The 11,173-nt window shown below is 43.3% G+C and overlaps 1 protein-coding gene across 7 annotated transcripts in view; it reads right to left on the bottom strand.

Moving 5' to 3' along the window:
• The window catches only part of Rbfox1 (RNA binding fox-1 homolog 1), a 1,661,838-nt gene that overhangs the window by 1,235,117 nt on the left and 415,548 nt on the right, over window positions 1–11,173 (bottom strand). For 6 of the 7 annotated variants that reach the window (XM_029544519.1, XM_029544538.1, XM_021209994.2 and 3 more), the window contains exon 2: window positions 3,386–3,448. The exons of the other annotated variant lie outside the window; for it this stretch is intronic. The gene's annotated coding sequence lies outside the window, so the exon portion shown is untranslated. The remainder of the gene's footprint in view (window positions 1–3,385; window positions 3,449–11,173) is intronic. 7 annotated transcript variants of the gene reach the window in all.

Below are 11,173 nucleotides of genomic sequence, written 5' to 3'. Positions count from 1 at the left end.
GAGGAGGAGGAGGAGGAGGAGGAGGAGGAGGAGGAGGAGGAGATAAGGAGATGAGAAGACAGGAGAGGAGGTTAGCAGATTTCTTTGTTTTCTCTTTTATTCTCTTTGGATCCTTAACCTAAGGATGGTGCCACCTTCATTCAGCTGGGTTTCCTCCATTAGTTAGCCTAATGAAAGACCATCAAGGACATACCCAGATGTATGCTTTACAAACCTCCTCTTTTCCTCTCCATCCAATCAAGTTGACAATCAAGAGAAGGAAACATTAAAATATCATTTCCCCGTTAATTAATTCATGGATTAATGACTGTGACACAGCACGCATGAAAGTGTTATCTGACAGGTGGGAGAGGTCAAGGAAGCCTTCTGTTAGACATTAAATTTACAAGTTGTAGGAAATTGCTTTGAGGCCCAAGTTCAACCAATGAGCGTGCTAACACGAATTTCCTGTGACATTGTGTTTAACAACACGTCATCCAGGGATGTGAAAATCTGGGAAATCAACATTGGCTCATAGGAAGTAGCTCTGCAAACTATGAACACTGGCCAATCATATTCAAAGTACTCAAAGGTCAAAGGATTCCTAAGAAAGGTTAACTGGCAAAGGATGAACACATACTTGAGAAAGGAACCAGCAATGCAAAACAATGGCCTCAGATCCAAGAGTCAGGTAAAGGTGAATGAGCAGGTCAGGTACACAGATCCAACCCACAGACACTGTTTCTGGTGAGATTCCAGAAGATACCAGAGCAGTTTCCTGGCCAGCTCTGGATCTCATGTTAACAATGAAGAGCACCCATGGGTGCTGGGACATGAACTCCTCTGAATGCCAGTGGACTGCTTCCCAGTTATGATGGCTAACACTAATATCAAACTCAAGAAGATCTAGAATCACCATGGAGATACCTCTCTGTGGTCATGTGTGTGAGAGTTTCTAGTTTAGATTAATTGAGGTAGGAAAAGCCACTCTAAAAGTAGGGAACACCATTCCATGGGTCAGAGATATAAATATGTCCTGAATATAAACAGAAAGCAAGCAGAGCACTGGCATGTATTACTATTCTGTACTTCCTGGCTTTGGATTCAAAGTGGGGAGCTACTTTCCACTGTCCTTGCCATGATGTACTGCACCCTCACCTGTGGACCAAAGCAAGCCCTTCTTCCCTAACTGAACAACCTCCCAGAACTCAACTCTCCCTCCTAATCAAGTAATTTCCATGCCTTGGGCATGGATTGACGTTTCTAATACTACAGATGCTCTAGTCTCAAGGAAAGCAACATAAATGACCAGCAATTTGGTGCCATCCCTCAGAGTCCATCAGCAATGAGACATTTTTCTGTCTCTTTCTTTTTCAATTTTTCAAAAATTATCATATTTGCTCACCAGTAAGTAGTAAGGAACAGAAAATTAATACTCCATTTCCTTCGTCTGACTATGGCTGAAGATAGAAAATCCCATCTCCATAGACGGATTAATGTGAGCCCCCATACACTACTGTACTGATTATCTCTGGGACCACAGCATCCCTTAGATCCACTGCTTCCAGCCTGAGCATACAGACTGAACATGAATTCATTTTCAAGTGGCAGCAATTTGCATCATGTCCTGTAGGCAGAGACAGAGAGGGTCATGTTCCTTCTAAAACTCTGCCATGCGCCCTTCATTTCCTTATCATTTGCTGTCCCAGCACACTGAAGGGGGTAGGAGAATGATGTTATTTGGGAAAGAAGATGGAGTAATAGGCATGGTTAAGTTTATACTCTATAGCTTTGAACAAACGAAATAACAAATAGCTCATACCCCTTTTGTACTTACAAAACCTCTCACAGTTTTCAGGAAATGTGAAAGGGAAACTTCAAAGGTATGACAAGATAGATGTGCTAACTAGGGAATAGAGATGGAAGTTCCTTTATGATTAGAAACAAAAGGCTGGCTCTGATTCCCTGCGTGATACAAGTTTTAACTCATCAGGGTGACACAGAGGCATTCGGATGGAGTAAAGGGCTAGCACTGTCAGCTGTTTTCTTCTTCTTCTTCTTCTTCTTCTTCTTCTTCTTCTTCTTCTTCTTCTTCTTCTTCTTCTTCTTCTTCTTCTTCTTCTTCTTCTTCTTNTCTTCTTCTTCTTCTTCTTCTTCTTCTTCTTCTTCTTCTTCTTCTTCTTCTTCTTCTTCTTCTTCTTCTTCTTCTTCTTCTTGTTCTTCTTCCTCTTCTTCTTCTCCGCCTCCTCTTTCTCCTCCTCTTCCTCCTCCTCCTCCTCCCCTTCTCTCCTCCTCCTACTTCTTTCTCCTCTTCCTCCTCCTCTTTCTTCTTTCCCTTCCTCCCCTCCTCCTCTTCCTCTTCTCCACTTGTACATGCAAATTTCACAGCAAGAAGAGCAGCTAGGCAATACCCAAGAAAAAGTAGCTATGTAATCAGCTAGCTCCTCACTACTATAATTCCCTTACCTATAATTCCACCAGTTTTCTTTGACACAGGGTGATGTTTTATGGACCAAAACCAGAAAAAAAAAAAAAAAAAAAACTCAGATATGCTACCTAATTCCAAAGCCTGTAAGGAAAGTCACATCTAGAAAGATAAATCTTTCCTCAATTCTCCTTCTGAATCTTTGATGATTTTGATGGTTTTCTTAAATGATAGCAATTTTATTCCTAAAATTTGTTTTGTTTTGTTTTGTTTTTTTCCAGCAGACTATTGAAGAGGAGAACCCAAGTCAGACTCCATGGGGTTCTAGCCACAGATGCTAGCAGATAAAAAAAATGGGGGAAATTGGAAAAAAAGAACTGGTAGCTTAACCAAACTAAATTCTTATGTATGATGGCAAAGGCAGACAGCAGGTAAAGACAAATGAAATTTCTAAGCAAAACTCCTCTGTATCTTAAAGTACAGATTTTTCTTCTGCAGTAGTTTTGTGTATCACATTCAAACCTCCTGCCTCTAAAGGAACAAATGAGTTGTTCCTGAATGTCTCTGGAGTTACAAGGTCACCAACAGATCTGTGTGCTGGGTTTTCTTTCCACACTGCAGTGTCATTTGACCAGGAAAAAAGTGACACATTCTTCCCTCACGAACAGACCATAGGAAATGGAAGAAAGCGAAGTGCATGTTATATGAACCTTCAGTTTACACCAGTGGGGCTAACCTACTGAAGTGCTGATCTGGCCCAATGTTCACTGCAGGGCTGGGAGGCAGAGCTTGGAAGGAGGTTCTGCAGAGCAATCTCCCTTCTTAACTCTGAACCAAACACAGCAGTGTCAAGCAGAGAGAGCAGGCACACGGGCAAGTTTCTGTGGGAACTGCTGAGCATGGAGAAGAGAGCCTGCTAGAGATGAAATCAAAGAAGCACTTGCATTTCCACCGTGAGCGCCTCAAATGGGTCACACTTACTGAATGCTGAGCCTGATCAAGGAAGCCGTAAGTCCCACTTTCATGAGGTCTTTGAGCTGTTTCCTAGAGAAGAAAAGAGGAAAGGACATGAGAAGGAGAATCTAGACACTTGTACTATGTATGCACATCATTTCTTTTAGTTATCCTATGAATGCCCTTTGAGATATACTAACACTAGTATAAAATCTTATAAAAACTAGTGCCAAAAACATCCTGATTGCATTATAAATTTACTATGGTGAAGACAATGAGAAAGCAAAACTTGATTGCTCACAGGGTCTATTAAATATTTTCATCGTCCAGCACATGAGCTGTGACTCTTTTGTCTATTTCACTGGGCTCAGAGCTTGAAGGAGTGCATCGCATAAAGACTGGAACTTGTTCACTGAATCTGGAGGCATCCTCTGCTCTTCTGCTCTACACACTGTAGTTTCCGGGTCTCAGGAGGTCCCAGGAAATATGAGGAGTTGATATTTCAGGGCTAATATTATGAATTTCAGGAATGGAGCCAGATTGAATGAACTAAGTTCTCAATTTCCTTTCAACTCTGAACCTGTAGTACTTTCTGGGGACCAAAAGCATGATGATCAGAAGTTTAGGAGCGATGACCTTCTGTGTGAAATAAATACAGCTGTCACTCACATCTCTGAGAATTTTGGCTAGGAGTGTAGCTCAGCAGTAGATCACCTGCTTCATGTGCATTAGGCTCTGGGCATTAGCCCCAGCACCACAAGTGGAAAGGTGAACTAAATCAAAATTCAGAAGATTCGGTGTTGAAAGGGAGTCATTTCCAAATAAAACTAACTGGGATTCCCAATGGGCTTAGACTCCTTGCAGGGTGACTTACATGAGGTGAATCATGACCTGTTTCTTCCCTGGGAAATAAGCAATAACAACAGAAGCAGAATTGGTTTTCAGGATTCTGGGATCCTGGTTCAGATATTGCCCCATTACAGGGAAACTGTGCACGTGGACTTAGCAGTTCACAAGTTTTGGACTTCATTGAAAATATTATTTGCAGACATATTAAGAGTTTATACACTTTCTGATATGTGTTTCTACACTTGTGATGGACATAGGTATAGAAAATGTTCAGAGTTTATACCCTTTCTGATATGTGTTTCTACACTTGTGATGGACATAGGTATAGAAAATGTTCCCACTTGGTGAGTCCTCGAGTGTTGGTAAATTAGTATGATCTGGGACACCAACTGGACTCAAACTGTTGGAAAGAAAGAGGTGTAGAGAGATACCTGAGCACACACAGAACTCTGAAGTGATACAGGGTGAGCAGCTTCCTCTGGCAGTACACTCACCCTTCAGTAACCTTTAGCTTTATGGTTTTACTTAGGAAACAGCTTTTAAGCAGTGTAAAAATCTCATGAACCGATGTCTGCTTACCCATTCATTTGCCCATTCACCATTTTATCCATTCACCTACTCATACGTACATACACCCACTCATTTACCCATGTATCCATCCATCCATGAGCTCTTCCTTCATCTATCTTCCATCCTTCTATCCATATACTTCTCTACCTCAACAATCTATCCAAGCTTCTATTCACACATGTGTCCATCTGTGCAGCCACCCACCATTTACTCTCCCTTTCACCTATGCATACCTATTCATCTACCCATACACCCAGCCCTTCACTCAGCCATCCACTTACTATTCTTCCATATATTAACTACTCATTGTCCCATGCAACCATGCATCTATCTGTCCATACACATCTACCTATCAGTGGATGGATCCATCCATTCAGTCATCCCTACACCAATCCATCCACCCACATATCCACTCATCTACTCAGATTCTACCACCCATCCATCCACTTGCTCACCAAACCTTCCATCCATATGTGTAAGCATACATATATCTATATGTATGTGTCTGTATGCACATATATATGAATGTATGTGAATATATGTATGGGATGTATGTGAATGATGGGTGTGCATGTGAGAAAGTATGGGTGGGTAGACAGAGGATTGCAGAAATGAATATATATATATATATATATATATATATATATATATATATATGTATATATATATGCACATGCATCTATCATTCCATCTATCCATCCCCCAATCATCTATCTACCATGTATCCATCCACCCACTTACCCATGCATCCATCCTTGTATGTACACATTTTTCTACTCTTACATGCATCACCTATGCATCCATGCATCCGTGCATTCATTTTTTTCTTCCCTCTGTCCACCCATCCATTGTCCTTACACTCAAACAAATTCATTCACATATGTCCTACTGTTTAGTCATCTACTCAGCAGTTTAGATCACTTATTCTTGCAAAGGACCCTGTCTACGTTCCTAGAGCTCATATCCTGGCTTTGTCCCCACCCCACCAACTTCTGGGCACCAGGCAAGCATATTGTACACAGAGAGGGGGGGGGAGGGGAGGGAGAGGGAGAGGGAGAGAAAGAAGAGACTCATACACATAAAATAAAATACTAAATCTAAAACAACTAACAAGAAAGTAACTTATCAGGGTGCTGAGATCTGGAAGATAAAGATAAATGGCTGAGCATGACCCTGGGACAAGAGTTGAGACAGTTCAGGAATGAACAGCTGACTCACGGGATTTGAACTTAGCAGGAAGACAATCTGAGTTCTGGGAAGAATAGAACTTGCTCAAACCTTTTGGATCTCCCAGTCCAGTATGCAAATGTGTATGCTTCCTACTTATTAAAACAATTTTTTCCACTATAGACAGCCTCAGACTTCCCATATGTGCCTACCTTTCTGTCATTTCCTCTGTCCCGTAGGGTAGTCATCGCCCTAACACCAAGCTATATCAAACTACCAAAAAGATCCAAGGCCTCATCCCTCTTTGGGCCCTCTGAGCATGTCCCTCTCTCACTGACTCCATCTGGTCCAGTGTGAGCTCCTTCTTCACTGGCACCCAAGGGTGTTCTTAGCCCTTTATGCTGTACTAAATTGTTGGGAGGTTGCTGTGGTCATTTACACTTTCCTTTATGGGGACACGATTGCATAATCTTTCTAACCCTTTGCACTACTCAGAGCTAGAGAACTGAGGCAGGGTTTAATTGCACACCATAGCTTTGTCATCTGGCCCAATGCCCAGGCACTTACCAGCTGTTCACCACATTGCATCGTCTAAGAAGCAATTCCTCACTGACCCAAAGCGTTACAGCACCAAGGAAGGAAAGTGACCTCCATTCCAGGAGAAGGTTTTCTCTGAGCACCATGGCCTCTTCTTATGTTCTAGTGTGTGGTACCCAGGTAATAGCAATTAATTTTATGTCTAATATGCCTGATGCCCACACCTCACCATCTGTTTTTAACCCAACTTGAAGTTGAAATTAATCTTACATTCCCTCCTTTTCACTAATAAGAATGTGTCAAATCCTCCAGGTAGGTTATTTTATAAAAATATAAGGGCTGAGAATACCGCTACAAGGTGAGACTAAAAACACTCATTAGCAAAGGCACAGACAGCACAGAGAAACAAGATGTTCTCTGGATTTCCAGTGAAAAGATACACGGTATGTGTGTGAGTGAGTGTGTATATGTGTGCATGTGTGTGTGTGTGTGTGTGTGTGTATATGTGTGCATGTGTGTGTGAGTGTGTGTGTGAGTGTGTGTGCATGTGTGTGTGTGAGTGTGTGTATATGTGTGCATGTGTGTGTGAGTGTGTGTGTATATGTGTGCATGTGTGTGTGTGTGAGTGTGTGTGTGTATATGTGAGCATGTGTGTGTATGTGTGTGAGTGTGTGTGTGTGTGTTTGTGTGTAGGAGAGCACACACATGTATGCAGATGCAGTGTGTGCATTCCTATAGAAGTCAGAGCTCATCCTCACATATCACTCCTCAGCTGACCCTCTGTGTTCTCCTCATTGAGACAGGTTCTCTACATTGGCCTGGAGCTCACCAATTTGGCTAGGCTGGCTGGCCAGTGAGCCTGGAGCTTCAGTCACCTTGCCTCCACCTCACCTGTGCTGAGATTACAAGCATGTGCCACCGTGCCCGGCTCTTTATGTGGTTTCATGGAGACTGAGCTCAAGTCTCCATGCTTGCACAACATACCCTTTCCTCATTCAGCTATTCCCATAACCCTGTTTTATTAACTGATGATTTTTGTACATTCTCTAAATATTAATAGGCATTCAGAGAGAACCTTAAGCCTCAGTGGAACTGGTTGCATTTCTATCCTACTGAGAACTGCACCAGGGATGAAGAGCTAATGCGAAGAAACTTGAAAATGCTCACCAGACACGATCGGCATGCATGCATATCTGTGCATTAGCCCCTCCCCCTCTGCCCTCCACCCAAATGGGAAGACAAAGAAAAAGCATGATTATTTCCAAGACACCGTGGAGTTGGTGACCCCTGGGCTGCAATAGGCACTTTAATGTCTAAGCAGGACTGGTCCCTTCAATGTTTTAGACTCTGCCATCCACTGACTCTTGGCTCTGCAATGGCATTTGCTCCTGTCTCCAGACCTGCACTCCTAGTCCTGTACAGGGCAGCCTGGCAATCCCCACAAAACCCAGGGAGCTTACTGGATCGTTTGGACCCTTCATCTGTCACTTCCTGCTTTATTCCATATTACTTAATGATGTGGATTGACACCTTGCATAATGCAACCCTGGAGTCCCAGCCTTATTTATTTATCTGTGAAGACTCGCTCCAGTTTTTTGTATTGATTAATTCTAAAAGAGACTTCTGCCACAGGGGATGTCACACATGCCTCGACTTTGACCTGGAGTGCTGGTCACACCTAATCAGCTCTCGAATGTCACTACCTCCATATGGAAACATCTCACACAGTAGCCTTACGAGCCCAGTATTTTTTTCCTTCATAGTACATTACAAGCTTCCATTTTGCATTTAATTTTAAAAGCATGCTTTTCCACCATCGTGCCAGCCGAACGATGGCGAGGGCATCGTAGACTCTATGCAGTCTCAGCTCTTGCTCTGATGCAAATGTCCTAGAGAAGGAGGGGCATTTGCCAGCATTCACCCAAGGGAGGAAAGTCAGGAATAGAAAGAAACAGAGGGAGAGAAGATGGACTCAGTCACCTGAAACAGTCAACCTCTTTGTCTGAGTGTGCACATGTGTACAGGTGTATGTGTGTGGGGTTCACTGTGTTTGTGAAGGTGTATGTTCAAGGCAGAGGCCAACCTCAAGTAAAGGTCCTCAGAATACTGTCTGCCTTTGGTTTGTGGCTTGTTTGTTTGTTTGTTTGTTTGATGTATCAGGATATCTCACTGGTCCGGAACATGTTAATTCAACCAGGCTGGCTAACCAATGCACGCCAGGGATCTGCCTGTATCTACTTCTCTATTATCAGGATTACAAGTGAGCAGTTACAGATGCTATTTCACATGGGTTCTGGGGAGTGAACTCGGGTCTCTGTACTTGCAGGGCAGACAGTTTACAAAATGAGTCATCTCCTCAGCTTTGAGAAGGTGCATCTTCATTATCAACTTGATTGGATTAAGAAACTACAGGTACTTCTGCCCATGCCCATGACACATGTGGCAGTGACATCACAAAGGCTCTGACCTAATGAATGGGGTTAATCCTTTACAGATATGGAATCTGGTGGCATAATCAGTAGGGGTTAAAAAAGGTAGGAGGTGGGATCCAGTTGTGAACAAGGTAAGTAGAGGCTGTCCTGGTGGCCATATCTTGCTGTGGCCTCATTCTGTATGCCTTTTCTTTACTTCTTATCTGTAATGGCAAATTTCTGCTGCCACACCTAACTACCACCATGATACTGCACCTCACAGTGCGCCCATTGTCTAAACAAGCAATCCCCTCATTCTGTTGTTTTGATCAGGGTTTGGTCACAGTGACCTGCTTCATTACTTTGTGTCACTATGACCAAAATGCTTGAAAGAAACACCTCAAAAGAGAAAGGATTTATTTTGACTTCCTGTTTTCAAGGGTCTCCTTTTAGCTTGGTGGAGAAGGCATGTCATTGAAGCTCAGTCTGTGGGGATGAAGTGCCAGACTGTCTACCTTAGGCTAGACATCTGAACTCTATTGCTTAGGGATGTGCTAAACAGGATGAGAATCTGCCCAAAGCAAGGTTCTTCCACCCCCAGAAATTTGGACAGGATTTGTAAATTATTCAACTTCTGCAACAAATAACTCAAAAAAAAAAACAAAAAAAAACAAAAAACAAAAACAAAACAAAAACAAAAACAAAAAAAACATGGGGTTGCTGCCCCCTGTCATTGGCAAAGAATCAGGTTTGGACCCAGAGCCGTGAGCAGAAGGAAGAGGAGAGTAAGGACCACGGAAGCAAGACTGTCCCACTGTCCTGTCATGGGGACTTTCAATATCACCATTAGATTAGAGGTGGTTCAGAGCCAACTCCCACCTTTCCTGCTGACCTTTCTCCCACTGCTAGAGAAACACAAAGGCATCACTTGCATGACCAAATGTCTGAGGACAGCCAGACACTGCACAAGGTTCTCTGTCTCCTTAGCAATCAGGTAATCAAGCAGGTCTTGGGCCCAGCAACACCGTGCTTGGTGCTCCCTCTCCCTGCTTTACACTGAGATGTGTGCAAGCAAACTGTATGGAACACACCAGAAGCTGCATCCATGGGTGCATGAGGCATTCCTACCTAGCTGTTTGATTCTGACAAGATCAGCACTGCTCAGATCTAGGAAGGAAGAAAGGCACTTCGGCTTCCTTAAAACAGTAACCAGGTATCCTTAGAATGATGCCCACACTTGCTTAGAATGGAGCTGAGACAAGGAAAGCGGAGGAGTCCCAGACACACAACACGAGGCTGCTTTCCAGTGACACCATCACACTGTGACTGACCTGCTGTAGTCAGCTGTGCCTAAGATCTAGTGTGACCTAGATTCTCTGCAAGGTCAGAGCACCCTAAAGTTTCCACTCAGAACTAAAGGATCATTTTCTTATGTGTCTATGGATTATTTTCTAAAAGTGGCCATGAACAAAAGTAGCCCCTCCTATCACTGCATTCAACAGTGCATAGACCCAGGACGGCATTAGGATGCCCTTGGACTTTAATAGTTGACTCCCTTCAATCAACTCTTATGGCTTTCCAAAAAACCCACAACAGTTGCTTGATCTCTGTACTGAGCATGCCCCCAGTAGCTGTCCTCTTCGGATGTTCATTTGCTGAAGCTAAGAATAAGACCCAAGAGCCAATTGTTCTAAACAAAACCAGAATGCCCATGCTGCCTCATGTCACCCAGTGTCTCGTCACCGTGACTTCAGGGTCTCTTGATCCTACTCTGTCTTCCTCTGTCTAGTAGATGCAGTTGAATTTTGCATTGGTTATCCCAAGCACAGTATATGAGAGCTTCTTTTTCCCTACTCAGAGACCAGCAAGCATCACAAGGCTTTGTCCCCCACAAACATGCATCTCTATGTCTGCCTCCTCATGGACCAGACGCCCCTCAGATGCCTGGAATGTGGCTAGAGAACTGACTCTGGCGGGAATGTGCCTAGTTCCGAGTGAGATCTCAGGACTCATATCAAGCTGAGTACAGTGGCACTCAGTTGTAATCCCAGTGATGGGGAGAGAGAGACAGAGATTCCAGGGACTCACTAGTCAGTCAGCTTTGCCTGCATGATGAGTGTCAAGCCAGTTAGAGACCATCTCAAAAAGAACCCCAAAATCTGTATATATGACTACCAGGGAATGATACCCAGTGTTGATCTCTGTTAGGCACACACACATATATGCACTCCACATATGCACTTCATATATGCACTCCACATATGCACTTCATATATGCACT

This window comes from Mus pahari, chromosome 12, assembly GCF_900095145.1.
Source record: "Mus pahari chromosome 12, PAHARI_EIJ_v1.1, whole genome shotgun sequence".
In the NCBI taxonomy this organism is placed as follows: domain Eukaryota; kingdom Metazoa; phylum Chordata; class Mammalia; order Rodentia; family Muridae; genus Mus; species Mus pahari.
Note: the sequence above shows the minus strand (reverse complement) of the source record. Positions and strands in the feature narration are given on the sequence as shown.